The following is a 14,767-nucleotide window of genomic DNA, read 5'->3' as shown; positions in this document are numbered from 1 at the left end:
GGGCGTAAACCACCCAACCTTCCGTCTTTACGTCACACATTACGCTTCTTATGGTTGGATGCTAGATCAGCCCTAGAGAGTAATGGAAACTCTGACCGCTAAATATAATACAAATAATCTTAATGTGAACATTTGTGAGATCTGTTTTGGGAATACTTTTTTTCCCTTGACAATGACTAAAATAAATGCATGTGCTAAATACGAATGTAAGAAAATAAGATTTTCAGAGTTTCACGCTACACACAGTTTTGATAACTTTTTACAAATACGGTACAAAATTAGATTTTTTTTTCTAAAAATGTCTAAAAAGGCTATTTTTCTGTTCCTTCATTGAAAGAAAGGCCTTAACATTGGGGAAATGATTCGCAGGAGGTAAAACTAAACATTTAACCTTCACACAGTTTGGGACATATCTGGTTAAAGTTCAAAACATTCATTTGTGTGAGTTCACTAGATTCTAGCAATAAACCTTAATAAAAAATTAAATTAAATCAATCACACCTATTTATTAAAGGCTAAAAAGGAATCTTAAAATAATCTAAAATAATCTTGCACCAGCTACTCATGTCCTATACCAGAGACAACCAAACGTTTTATTGTAGGCTCATTTATTGTGTTAAATTTTGTTGTCAAATTTATAATAGATAGCCTAATCTGAATTTAAAATAGATAATCTGTGAATAGATTTTTCCTATAGATTTATATTACAAATGTGGCATGTTGTAGCTATTGTTTCTAAATGTGCAGGCTGTTGTTTTTCATAAAAAATGCAATAGATTAATAATAATTAAAAAAAAAAGTCATTATTGGCCTGGTTATCATTAAAAGAGTAGGCCTACATCCTACAGAACAATGGTACACTTTTTAATAAGAGCAAGTACAAGTCAGAGAGCCATGTGTAAAATGGTTTCTAATGATGATTAATGGTAAAACCTGGCATTTAGATGTTCCAAGAGATGGCATATAGATTAAACCATTAAGAGCCCGGTGAACTGTTGGAGTTAGAAATAAATATCAATATAATAAAATGGTAAATTAGACTTTCCCATGGCATGCTGAATTGAGAACATTATTTCAAACTATAGCCTATAAGTGCCTAAATAATATGAAATGCATTATATATCCTATGTAAACAAGTATTTTTATCTAGGCTATAAGACTATTTTACAAAAACTAAACGCATAGCCTAAGCAAACAAGCAAATAAAAAAAAAAAGGGGAAGGGGAAAGGGAAGTGGTGTGTGGCCGGAGCAGTGGGCAGCCAATGCTGCAGCGCGCGGGGAGCAGTTGGGGGTTCAGTGCCTTGCTCAAAGGTCTCACCTCAGTCCTGGTATTACAATATATTCATTTAGTATAGCACCAAATCGTGGTGCTTCAGTGGTTCTTCACCGGTTCTTCACCGGTTCTTTGGCACGACTGAGGTGCTATATAGCACCGCTACCATATACAGAAACTGTTAAGCTCCTGTATGGTTCTTCAGCGGTTCTTTGGGGTGATTAAGGTGCTATATAGCACCACTGCCATACATAGAACCTGTTAAGCCCCTTTAAAAGTTTTTTACGAGCCAAAAAACCACTGTTGGTGCTGTTTAACACCATTTTTGTTGAAGAAATACAATGCAATATGGCACCTCTTATGGTTCTACATAGCACCATCTGACAAAGGTGTTGTATAGCACCTTTAAAGATATGGTGATATATTGCACCAAAAGTGGTTCCCCTATGATTACGAGCCAAGAACCACTTTTAGTGCTATATAGCACCATTTTGTTTAGAGCGTAATACACAGTCACACTTTGCTGTAATATTACAGAAAACATAACCTTTATATTCATATTGAAATCTCAGATATTCAGACAGTAATCTTTTATAAATCTTTGAAATATGGTATCTGAGATGCTGTAAGCATGGAGACTGTAGTGTACACTGTGATGTTTTGAAAGCTAACTTAAATGAATAATATGAGCAAACAGTGCTCATAAATGTCTGTTTGCAGATTGCAAATTTCTACAGTGTTTCTACAATGGCTTCTGCAAGGGAAACTATTTCATAATCTTGCATACAGCATAATCTAAGATGACTGCCATATTAGCCAGCACAACATACATACATGCATACACTCCATGCTGTAATTCTGTGTTTGGCTAGCACGGCCCTTTTAGCCCCCACTGGTGAAGGCCAAAGCAATAACTACACCTTCTGTGGATGATTTTCTCCAGTGCCATTTAAAATAATTAATTGAAAGTGCATTTTGACAAAAGAATACTTTTTTTTTTTCCTTTAATGATCTAAAAATGAAATAATGTTTATCCTATTGACACCCTAAAAATACCACAAAATATTCTTAAATTCTGTAATAAAATATACTGTTGTTGTTACGGGTGTGGTGCGGAGCAAGGAGCGCACGACGAGGATATACAATTGTCCTTCCTTTAATCAGGATTCCAGGAGCAGATACAAACAGGGGAGTGCACACACATCAATAATAGCAACAATAACCGACGGTGAGACTAACAAAGACAGGAACTTATAAAGGGGCAGATAATTGGGAAGGACAGGTGTACACAATGACTAATTAAACTGAACTAGGACACAGGGGAAAACAGAAAACCCGACATGGAACAGTCACAAAAAACCCAACATGTAACATATCGCCCCCTCCCGGCAAGGCGTGGCCTCACGCCGTAACGTAACAACTGAGGAGGGCGGGTGGGGGATCTGGAGGAGGATGTGGAACCGGAGGGTGGCAGGGAATAAACATAAGTCCAAACAATAAGTCCATGGGGGAGTGGAGGGTGGGAGGAGCCAAGGGGGAGCCAGGAACAGGAGGAGCCAGATGACGACCCAGGCCACAGTCCAGATGGTGGCCCACGGGGGAGCCGACGGAGGGAGGAGCCATGGTGGAGGAGGGACCGCCGACTCCATGGGGCCGACCAACGGCGGCGGAGCAGGTGGTGGTGGAGCCCGAGGTGGAGACAGAGAGCCGAAGAGCCAGGGTGACGCCGAAGATCCGGAGGTCCAAGGCGGAGCAGATGTCTTCGGCGACCTCGGCGCAGGCGGAGATCCGGATGGCCGCGGCGGAGCTGGAGCGACAGAGGACATAGGTGGAGCAGGAGGGAAGGAGGAGCCCAACGGAGCCGGAGGGACGAAGGGACGGGGCGCAGCCCAAGGAGAGTAGTCCTGAGGTGCAGGTAGGGGGACGACTGACCAATGCGGAGCCGGAAGGACGAGGGAGCCCGGTGGAGCTGGTGGACAGACGGGATCCGGTGGAGCCGAGGGAGCTTGAAGGCATGGTGGAGCCGCAGGGTCGCCGGACTGAGGCGGAGTCTGGGTCTCGGAGGCTGAGGGCGGAGACGAGGGGTCCTCCAGACTCAACGCCAACAGAGCTGGAGGTCGGCAGACCCGCGGTGAGCCCACGCCACAGATGGTGTGCTGAGGGTGAGCAGAGGGGCTGACGAACTCCAGTGATGAGGGTGTTGGAGTAGGAACCAGATCAATGAGAGGCGGTGGGAGAGGGAGGTCGGGTGGGATAATTCCCCAGAAATCCAATACAGGAGCTGGCTTCAGGATGATTGTGTCAGTGTGAAAGTTAATGAGGTTTCCCAGGTCCAGTTCATGCTCACCCTCAGCGGTGGCGCCGTGGGCGGGGCGTTCCATCGCCCCCGCGATCTCCACAGCTTTCTCCACCGTCGGATGCACTGCCGGCTCTCGCACCTGGTCAGACGTTTGGGGCTCGGGCTCCGGGACGATCGGCAGCTCTGTCGCTCCTGATGGCGATGGCTCAACGACCGCGGCAGGCTCTGGCTCTCCGTCTGCGGTGGGCTCGGGCAGCTCCGCGCTGCGGGGTGGTAGTGGACTGGGCGCTGGGTCCCGAGTGGGGCTGGTGTCATTCTCTGCGAGGTCCACGGTGAGTTGCGATTTGCAAGACACCAGCACCCACTCGATAAAGGCGGCGAGGCTCTCTCGAGGACCGTCCCCGGACAACTGCCTACGTGTGGTGATGTTAAGTCCAGCCTTGTAGAAGGTGCAGAGGCAGTAGTCCGGGAAGTGTGTCTTGTTGGCCAGACACAAAAAATCCTCGGTGTGGTCCTCGAGAGAGCGATCCCCCTGTTCCAACAGGAGGACGAGGACACCGGGATCCATAATAAAAAATAAAAAACTTGACAAAAAACGGGAAACAAAACGGGGAAAAAACACGCCGCAATCTTACTGTTTCGGTCGGTTATTCTGTTACGGGTGTGGTGCGGAGCAAGGAGCGCACGACGAGGATATACAATTGTCCTTCCTTTAATCAGGATTCCAGGAGCAGATACAAACAGGGGAGTGCACACACATCAATAATAGCAACAATAACCGACGGTGAGACTAACAAAGACAGGAACTTATAAAGGGGCAGATAATTGGGAAGGACAGGTGTACACAATGACTAATTAAACTGAACTAGGACACAGGGGAAAACAGAAAACCCGACATGGAACAGTCACAAAAAACCCAACATGTAACAGTTGTATAGCAATCCAAAACAATAGTCTTTTCCTTCCAGTAAGTTACAAGCTGAGGCTTCTGTGGTAACAAACGCTTAGTGGGGTTTGTTTCCTGTTACATAAACACTCACACATTAACTGAGATAGCTTGACTGATAAGACATAGGCTATATTTTAAAAGCAATAGACAATAAAGTGAAGGAAATGCTCGAAGGGACACATTCCAACAGCACAAAGTCAACTAGTGCATGCCAGAACTAGACCCAAGGAAAAAATAACCTCTGCCTTGTTTTTCATCACTGTCACATATTCTCAGATTACATGATGAGAATTTGGCATCATTATGATGCATACCCATGGGCTGTAGGTATAGTGTAGTGCATAGCGTACAGCAGTGACCTGTAGAGTGAAGATCTTTATGAGGTTGCCCTTTATGTGCAACCTCATTATATAACTTTTCTCAGACCTGAGGATTCTCATATTATATATACAGTAGGTTATCTTTATTATCATAAACCTCAACTTTTCATTCTTATATGCAACTTAAACATACTCTGTGGCTTCAACGTTTCCAGCTTCCTATATTATGATTTTTTATTTTTTTTGGCAGGTTTGTTTACACATTTCAAAGAAATCAACCTAAATGACTTAAAATTGTCTCTGCAGATTAAAATGATTGTCCTGAGGAGATTTTCTCCTTGTATAACTGAACTGTTTCAAAATCTTTACACTTTAAGACACACTCTCAATACACTCTAATTCCTTTCCTTGTAACACTGCAGAGCTCCAGGCTATGAACACGACGAGCAGTTTTACAAGGAAATTTGTCTAGTGTCCTTCAGGGTTGTGTGCCATTCAGAAATAAATGAATGTATTGCATTTCACTTCCCAAGTTATCAAACAAAACTGTATGTCAAATTGGAATTTGAAGCAGAATTCAAATTGAATAAAAAAAAAAAAAAAAACCCTGAAAAGAGTAGTTTTTAATTTGTTCACCTACAGTTTATATATATATATATATATATATATATATATATATATATATATATATATATAATTTAATTTACTGTAAGAACATTTTTGCATTTGAAAAAAAAATGTAATATGATTTTTTATAGCCCTCAAATGTATGAATCATTGCAGAAGGACACTTCCCAGAATTACATTTTAATTCTGAGGAAAAATGTGGTTTATTGTAAAAATCTGTTTTGATGTTTGTGTTAATTGCTTTGATGGTATTGAATTTAAATAAATTGAATGTCTAATGAAAAAAAAAGTATTGTCAGTTTACATCAAAGATCTACACAGGCATAATTACCCTATTATTTGATGTAATTATGTATGTTTAGTTTAAAGGGGACCTATTATGCAAAAATCACTTTTATAAGGTGTCTGAACACAGTTGTGTGGCCGCAGTGTGTGAAAACAACCAGCCTATAATGGTAAAAATCCACCCACTCATTTTTTTTATAATCTAAAAAAATCATAAACAGGCTTTCAGAATGAGCTGTTTCAGATTCTCCCTCTGTTCACGTCACCGAGGGGAAAAAGTCCTGCCCATTTGTGACGCTGCCCTATAAGCATAGACACAGGCCTGAATGAAAAGCTGTGATCCGCCTCCGCCATTACTGGTTACTTGCTGTAGCTGCTGGAGATATACATGTCAGCGCCAAAGAGGCATTTCAAGTGTTGTGTTTTGGGATGCACTAACGAACAAAGGAGTGTCCATAGACTCCCTCCATCTGAGCCGCTGAGGACACTGTGATCAAGTTTCATTGTCTAAGCAAATGTCCTGGAAAAAATCCCCAAAGTCCCCAATACGTGTAGGGATCAATACCAACACTTTGTGCGTGAACTTCAGCTCCAGACAAAATAAGTATGACACGTTTGTTTTCCAAATTGCCCTTCTGAAAGAGCTTTTTGGCACTCTGTAAGGCTAATGATGCTAAAGCTATCATTGTCTTGGTCTGTTTTCAATGGTGCTGTCTTCATGAATGATCGTGAATAGAAATGTGGTAGTTAAAAGTTGCATATGAAAGCAATGTGAGTCGATCGCTTCAGTTTGCTGAGCTCAAAATCACGAGTGGGACTTATAAAGTTTGTGATAGCATGCCATGCACCATGAGACCAGCTATGTTGTTATTTTTATCCTGCCGTGCTCCCTGTTTGGGATTTACAATGCAAATGTATTATGCACAGTACAATCAGACGAAGCTCCGCCTTCTTCTCCGGGAGCAACAGCTCATTTGCATTAAAGCAACATTCTCATATACAGTGTGTTTTGGCTCACACCCTAAAAGTGGTAATTTTAACAAGCTATAAAAAAATCATCTGTGGGGTATTTTGAGCTAAAACTTCACATACACACTCTGGGGACATCAGAGACTTACTTGTAAAAAGGAGCATAATAGGTTCCCTTTAAAACCTTTGTGTGATGGTGTTCAATTTCTTTCTTTCACATCCCAAATCAAAAATTGAAAGAGACAATTCTTAAATGCTGAATTTTGCCCTTCCCTGCTTTCTGACTAACATAGTCCCTTAGCTAACTTATTTTAACAATGATAGGCTATAATTTCTTCAGTTCACTTTTACTTTTTAATTTAATATTGAATTTGTTTCATTCTATAATTTGGATCTCTCTTATTTTTTTGTGTTCACTCCTACCTGCCCATCTTCCCAGGTGAAAAAAGTACACTTCCATAATGTACTTAAAGTGCTCTATTTTTGCACACTAATTTTGTACTTAACATACTAAAAAATATTCTTTAGTACTTAAGTTTACTCAACTGTGCTATTTTGGGGCACCATGAATATGAACTAAAATGCACTTTTAACACTTGTAGTAGACTTGAGTATACTAGTGTATGAAATATAATCCTTGCTGTTAATAGTGTTCATCGATTATGTCATAAATTTTTACTGTACATTTCTGCCATATGTACATCAACTTGACATAGCCATCACTGATAAGCTACTACTAAATATATTGTAGAATCTTTAATTTTCTGTAAAGCTGCTTTGCAACGATTTGTATCATGAAAAGCACTATACAAATAAACTTGAATTTAATTGAAAGACTGAAAGTGTACTACAAGCGGTGTCTAAATACATTTTTTAAATACGGAGATGAAAGTTAAAGGTGCATTTTAGTTCATATTCAAGGTGTCCCAAAATAGCACAGTTGAGTAAACTTAGAATCTAAATACTAAAGAATCATTTTTAGTATATTAAGTACAAAATTAGTGCGCGAAAATAGAGCACTTTAAGTACATTATGGAAGTGCACTTGTTTTCTTCGAATGATATCAGTGTTATCAGTGGTTATCAGGTCACAGATATGGACCAGAAGGGATCTGCTGAGCCTACTGGTAAGCTGAGAAAGCTGTTATCATCGATCCACATCCTTAATCACCGCACACATGTATGAAGGTGAAGTTAACACTGGAGTACCCCAGTGCCAACAACTGCCAACACACGGACCAAAGACCAGTGAAATAGCACATTAAACATGGATTTAGATGACTTCAGGTCTCATAAAATACTACATATTTACGTGTTTATGAATGAAGTTATTCATTTAAAATTTGCCTATGGTGGGAATGGGATCGTGTAAAACGTCCACATATTTACCATATTTTTACCATAGTAACTGTCGCTCGACCATGTAATGTGTAGTCAATGCATAGTAACCACAAAATGTCCCATGCTTCTCCCACCATAACCATAGTTTTACTGTGGTATTTGTAGTTAAAGCACAATAGAGCAGAGAGACAGAGCTCTCGTCGAGGGAGGTAAGATCCGCGGCGGCGGGCTTTGTGTTTACATCAATGATGCATGGTGCCACGATGCTGTTGTGGTCTGCAAACACTGCTCAGCCTTGGTGGAGTTTATGATTATTAAGTGCCGGCCGTTCTATCTACCGAGGGAATATACAGCCATACTGCTCGTTGCTGTATACATCCCTCCCAGCTCCAACAACAACAACAGGGGTGACGCACTAAATGATCTGTATCAGCACACCAGTGAGCAGCAGACAGCCCATCCAGATGCTTTTCTCATCTTGGCAGGGGATTTCAACCACGCAGACTTAAAGAGTGTGTTCCCAAAAATACACCAACACATAGACTTTCCAACAAGGGGAAAAAATACCCTGGACTTTGTTTACACCACCCAGAGAGGAGCTTACAAGGCCCTCCCCCTCCCCCACCTCGGAGCCTCAGACCACATCACTTACCCCTTTTCCACCAAAGCAGTTCCAGGTGCTAGTTCAGAGCCAGTGCTATAGTCGGTTCTTAGTCGGTTCGACTGGCGAGCGCTTTAAGAACCGGTTGCTTTTCCACAAGCTAGAGAGCCAATACAGAGCCAGGTCTTACGTCACTGAATACATTTCATGTTTCGGATCACTAGCGCGGCACAACAGGCATCTGTACAAAGCATCAGCGCCACGCAGATCGATCGATCGGCACACAACAGACTATAGTACCGCGAGAGCGATCCAAAAGCATAAAGAGCAGTCTGTTTTCCAGTCGCTCCCGCAGCACCCTGATATGCCTGCACCGAACGGTCCACGCAGCGCCAATCTATCCTGGACAAGCCTAAACAAACTATCAGCAATGGGGAACGTTGCGTTGCTATTGATATTCATGGCTTTGCGAGCCTACATCGGCATCCAAACACGGCGAATCAAACGTGTTAGCGTTTAGCTGCTATTTCAAATATGGCGGTCCAAGTTTCTGTTCGTCTTATTGGTCACGGTAACCCCACTCCCAGCTCCTGACGCAAGCGGTTCTTTCTTCTAGCCCAGCAATGTTGTGGTGCTACTTACGAACTGCCTTTCCTGGTTCGGAGCTGGTGCTTTGGATGTCGAAAAACAAAGAACCGGTTTGAAACTAGGCTCTGGCTCCGAACCAGCACTGGAACTGCCTTGGTGGAAAAGGTCATGCTAATGCCTGCATACAGACCGCTCGTTAAAGTCATCAAACAAACAAAACAAAATCACAAACAGATACAAGTGTGGCCGGAAGGGTCGTCAGAGGCACTTCAAGACTGTTTTGACACCACTGACTGGAATATATTTAAACAGGCTGCCACATACAACAACACTACAGACCTCCAAGAGTACTCGGAGACTGTCACTGCCTACATCACCAAGTGCATTGATGATGTAACGATCACAAAGCCCATCACTGTCAGGGCCAACCAGAAGCCGTAGATGACAGGGGAGGTCTACAGACTTCTGAAGGCTCGGAACGCTGCCTTTAGATCTGGAGATGAGGAGGGCCTGAAGACAGCTAGGGCCAACCTTTCCCGCGGCATCAGAGAGGCCAAGAGACAGTACTCCAGGAGGATAGCCCATCGTTTCAGCGACAGCAGAGACACTCGGAGCCTGTGGCAGGGGACCATCACGGACTACAAGCCCCCACCACAGACCTGCAACAGCACCAGCCCCCTGCTGAACAAGCTGAATGCCTTCTTTGCTCACTTTGAGGCACAAAACAGCACCACTGCACAGAAGACTCCACCTCCTCCCGGCGACCAGGTGATGACGCTGTCCCCGGATAGTGTGAGGAGATCCCTCAGCAGGATCAATGCACGCAAAGCTCCGGGTCCTGACAACATTCCTGGGCGTGTACTGAGAGACTGTGCAGTGGAACTCACTGATGTCTTCACAGACATTTTCAACATCTCGTTAAATCAGGCCGTTGTCCCCACATGCTTCAAAGCTACCACCATCATTCCAGTCCCGAAGAAGTCATCTCCATCCTGCTTCAATGACTACCGTCCAGTCGCACTTACTCCAATTCTCATGAAGTGCTTTGAACGGCTAGCCATGCACCACATCAAGTCTGTCCTCACCCCCTCCCTGGACCCCTTCCAGTTTGCATATAGGTCCAACCGCTCGACCGAAGATGCCATCGCCACTGCCCTCCACCCAGCCCTCACACATCTGGACAAAAAAAGACACATATGTCAGGATGCTGTTCATAGACTTCAGTTCAGCATTCAACACAATCATCCCTCAACAGCTCACTCACAAACTGGTCCAGCTGGGGCTCAACACCTCTCTGTGCAACTGGCTGTTGGACTTCCTGACCAGGAGACCTCAGGCAGTACGGGTCGGCATTAACACATCCAGCACCATCACACTGAACACTGGGGCCCCCCAAGGATGTGTGCTGAGCCCCCTCCTCTTCACTCTGCTGACCCACGACTGCACACCGTCACACAACTCCAACCTTTTCATTAAGTTTGCGGATGACACGACTGTGGTGGGTCTCATTAGCAACAGAGATGAGACAAACTACAGGAGCGAGGTGAGCTGCCTGGCCGGGTGGTGCAGTGACAACAATCTCTCTCTGAATGTGGAGAAGACAAAGGAGATTGTTGTTGACTTCAGGAGAGTACACACTCAGCATGCCCCTCTGACCATCAACGGTGCGTGGACTGTGGAGAGAGTGAGCAGCACCAAGTTCCTGGGTGTGCACATCACAGAGGACCTCTCCTGGACTAACAACACTGTAGCACTGGCCAAGAAAGCACAGCAGCGTCTCTACTTCCTCCGCAAACTCAGAAGAGCCAGAGCCCCGGCCCCCATCATGTGCACCTTCTACAGATGCACTATCGAGAGCATCCTAACTAGCTGTATCACTGTGTGGTATGGCGCTTGCAACGCATCCTGCCGCAAGTCACTTCAACGCATAGTGAGAGCAGCTGAGAAGATCGTTGGTGTCTCTCTCCCCTCCCTCCAGGACATCTACAGCACCCGTCTCACCCGCAAAGCCCTCCGCATTGCAGGTGATCCCACCCACCCAATACACAGCTTCTTCAGTCTGCTGCCATCAGGGAGGAGACTGCGGAGTCTCCAGGCGAGCACCAGCAGACTGAAGGACAGCTTCATACATCAGGATGTCAGGAAGCTGAACTCCCTCCCGTCCTTGCCCCCCCTCCCCTCTTTTACCCCCATGCAACACTGAACTTTGATACTACGACCCCCCCCCCCCCCAGCTCCCCACATCCCCAGGACCTTCCACCCCCCCCTCCCACCCACTTAAAAACTGTGACCAGTTCCTGTCACTTGTGCAGCATTGGACTGATCACTACCTCATCCAGCATTGACTGCAAACTACCTCTTCGGATAGTCTGGTAAAAAGACTATTCTTTTGTCACTTTAAAGGATTAGTTCACTTTAAAAAAAACTTTTGCTGATAATTTACTCACCCCCATGTCATCCAAGATGTCCATGTCTTTCTTTCTTCAGTCAAAAAGAAATTAAGGTTTCTGATGAAAACATTTCTCCATATAATGGACTTCAATGGGACCCAAACGGTTCAAGGTCCAAATGACAGTTTCAGTGCAGCTTCAAAGGGCTTTAAACGATACCAGACGATGAATAAGGGTCTTATCTAGCGAAACGATCGGTCATTTCAAAAATAAATAAAAAAGTTTAAGTTTTATAAGCACAAATGCTCGCCTTGCTCTGTTCTGTGATGCGCGTTCGTGACGTCATGTAATACGCAATTACGTTGAAAAGGTCACGGTTGACGTAAAATCCAAAATTTTCTTTTAGGCTTTTTAATATTAAAACACCCAGGATACGCATACGAAATGGGCATTTTAAACGATAAACTGATACAAAGACATTTTAATATGTGTATATGGTCCTCCTTTCGCACATTTGTAAACACTGACTCGGTACTTCCGCCTACATCAAGCGTGACCTTTTCAACGTAATTGCGTATTACATAAAATATTACATATTTTAGCATCCACACCAACAGACGATACTGTTCTGTTTACTGTTATACATGCTGCAGTTACAGTATGTTATTGTCAGTGTTTTTATTGTTCATCAGCTTGAAAAAGTTGTTCTGGAAGAGATTCCAATGATATTGTTCCTCTGTATCATTAAAGGTTAAATAGCTGCGGTATAGACTCATAATTTTGGTGTGAAGAGACCTTTAAATTGCTTACAACAATACCGGCAGCATGTAATCATATTTAAAATAATTCATATTAATATAACTTGCTATTGAAAAATACAGTTTTTTCTAATGCTGCTTTCTTCTCATTCTGTTAAACGTACGCTCAAAATGTTGCCTTTCTTTGCCTATTGCTCTTCATCCTATTCCTTTACTCTGTCACTCACTTACATTCTTTTATACTCTGTTGTAAGGTAGAAAATGATAGTTTGCATGATGGCCTTTTCTCAGACTCTGAATCTGTTGTATAAAGATGAACTCGAGATGAACTTGAGCTTGAAGTTTACTATTATAACTGCTTAATTTATGTATAAAAAAACATAATTAAGTATGGGGTCAATAGATATTTTCTTGTTTTACAGCTGAAGACCAAAAAACAAGAAAGAAGAATATCAGTCATAGCAAGCCAGTCAAACCAGTCCTGATGAATGAGGAATGAACATGGCCTTCTTGTGCCCAAACAGAAAAGACAGAGCTGAAAAGTTGCACATTTCCATTGGTATGTCTGTATTCAATGCAGTTATGTGTGGTACAGCATTGATGTTGATCTCTCAAAAGACAGCAGTTATAGTTTTTCACACATACATCTTTTTATAGCTCCTAGAATGAGCAAATCAGCTGTGCATCATCTTTGTCATTTGGGCAGGAAATGACTGAATATGGTGAGTACTGACACCTGTGCCTGTATTCACCAACACTATTTCGCTAGAGTTATTGTTGACTTATTGTTTTGTCTGTTTGTTTGAAGGAGGATGAAGCCAGTTGATGAAGATATCAATTCAATGGCCACCAAGTGCTGCACTGCTGTCTGAACCCATCAGGTATCTGCTGTGAAGACTGCATTCACGAACAGCTCTACTACGACAGCTCAGATGTTACGGCCCATAAAAAAAACTTCACAACTGAACAACTGCAAGATTCTTTTAGCCCATACCTCCAACAAGAATCAATGGCAAGTCCAGTGCAACAATTATAAATAAAAATATTATATATTGTTTATTCATTTACCACACCCTAAATACATGTTTTGTCCCTCCAGGACATCTACACCAGGTGGTGTGTGAGGAGGACCGTCAGAGACTCCAGCCACCCGAGCCATGGATTGCTCTCACCGTTACCATCAGGCAGAACCTTTACCAGCAGACTGCGAGACATGTTCTTTCCACAGGCAATCAGACTGAACTGAACTCGCACCAGTAACACCACACACACCCCACCAACCTCTTATGCACTGCACTTACAGTTACAAAACAGTTACAAAAACTGGACTCTGGCTCACTATTATTTTGCACCCTGACATTCAGTTTGCACTAATTCATTCCATACTGCACTGCAAATGTATGTGTAGTCTGATTATTGTGTTTATTATTGTTTTCATTTCATGCTCTCTGTATAGTATAATATTTACCATGTTGTTCTCTACCTCTATTGAGACCCTTATATATATGTGTGTGTTGCATATATATTCAATACTTGTCATCCATAATGTCACGCTGCAGTTTGCACAAAATATTTTCACCACCTGCACACTTGTGTTCATGGTATTGTGGCAATAAAGTGATTTGATTTTAATTGGTCACATGTCTTTTGTTCGTCAGTTGTACTGTAGGGTGCTAGGTAACAACTGCAAATTAAGTCATGGAAGAAGAAGATTATGATAGGGACATGGAAAAACAAGCAAGAGGAAGAAAACCAGGAGAGCTCTGATGAGAAGGAAACTGAATGTGATTCTATGATGCTCAGGACATTTCACCATGCATGCATTTTGGTGGCTTCATGTGATTAAAATAATATGGTTTTAAAAGACTAATTTTTATTTCTCTACAATATGATTGATCTTTATATGCTACTTTAGCTGTCTTTATGCTGTATTCTCCAGTAAAGTATTGCACATGGTGTTGGATAATAAAGTATGGTGAATATTCTGTAGGGATGGTGTTTGGTAAATACCCCATTTAATTTAGTAAAATTTTGTATTTTGTACAACACATAACTACTATGATTGTTTTAAGACATAAATATGTGATCATATTTATTACTCCATTATGAAGGGACTGCTGAAAGATGCATTAGAAGAGAATGCATGGACTATATTGCTACAGACACTTCATGCACAACTGAGGGTGATGCACCAGAGAAAGATCAACATGAATCCTGTACTGTATTATAAGTAAGATGAGCATGGACATTACTGATGTTTAGCGCCGGAAGAGGACAAAGATGAGACATTTTTGACACAGAGATACAAATTAGGTCTTTTATATTATGATTCTTTGAATTGCATGAAATATATGGCTTTTGCATCAT

The 14,767-nt window shown here is 42.5% G+C and overlaps 1 long non-coding RNA gene across 1 annotated transcript in view; it reads left to right on the top strand.

The window, feature by feature from the left end:
- The window catches only part of LOC306880554, a 35,197-nt gene extending 21,167 nt beyond the window's left edge, over positions 1-14,030 (top strand). Inside the window, exons 3-6 of the long non-coding RNA XR_013785084.1 lie at positions 12,823-12,959; positions 13,058-13,122; positions 13,209-13,412; positions 13,500-14,030. This is a non-coding gene — a long non-coding RNA (uncharacterized lncRNA). The remainder of the gene's footprint in view (positions 1-12,822; positions 12,960-13,057; positions 13,123-13,208; positions 13,413-13,499) is intronic.
- The last annotated feature ends 737 nt before the right edge of the window (positions 14,031-14,767 follow it).

Source organism: Barbus barbus, assembly GCF_936440315.1.
Source record: "Barbus barbus genome assembly, chromosome: 14".
NCBI classification, from domain to species: domain Eukaryota; kingdom Metazoa; phylum Chordata; class Actinopteri; order Cypriniformes; family Cyprinidae; genus Barbus; species Barbus barbus.
Note: the sequence above shows the minus strand (reverse complement) of the source record. Positions and strands in the feature narration are given on the sequence as shown.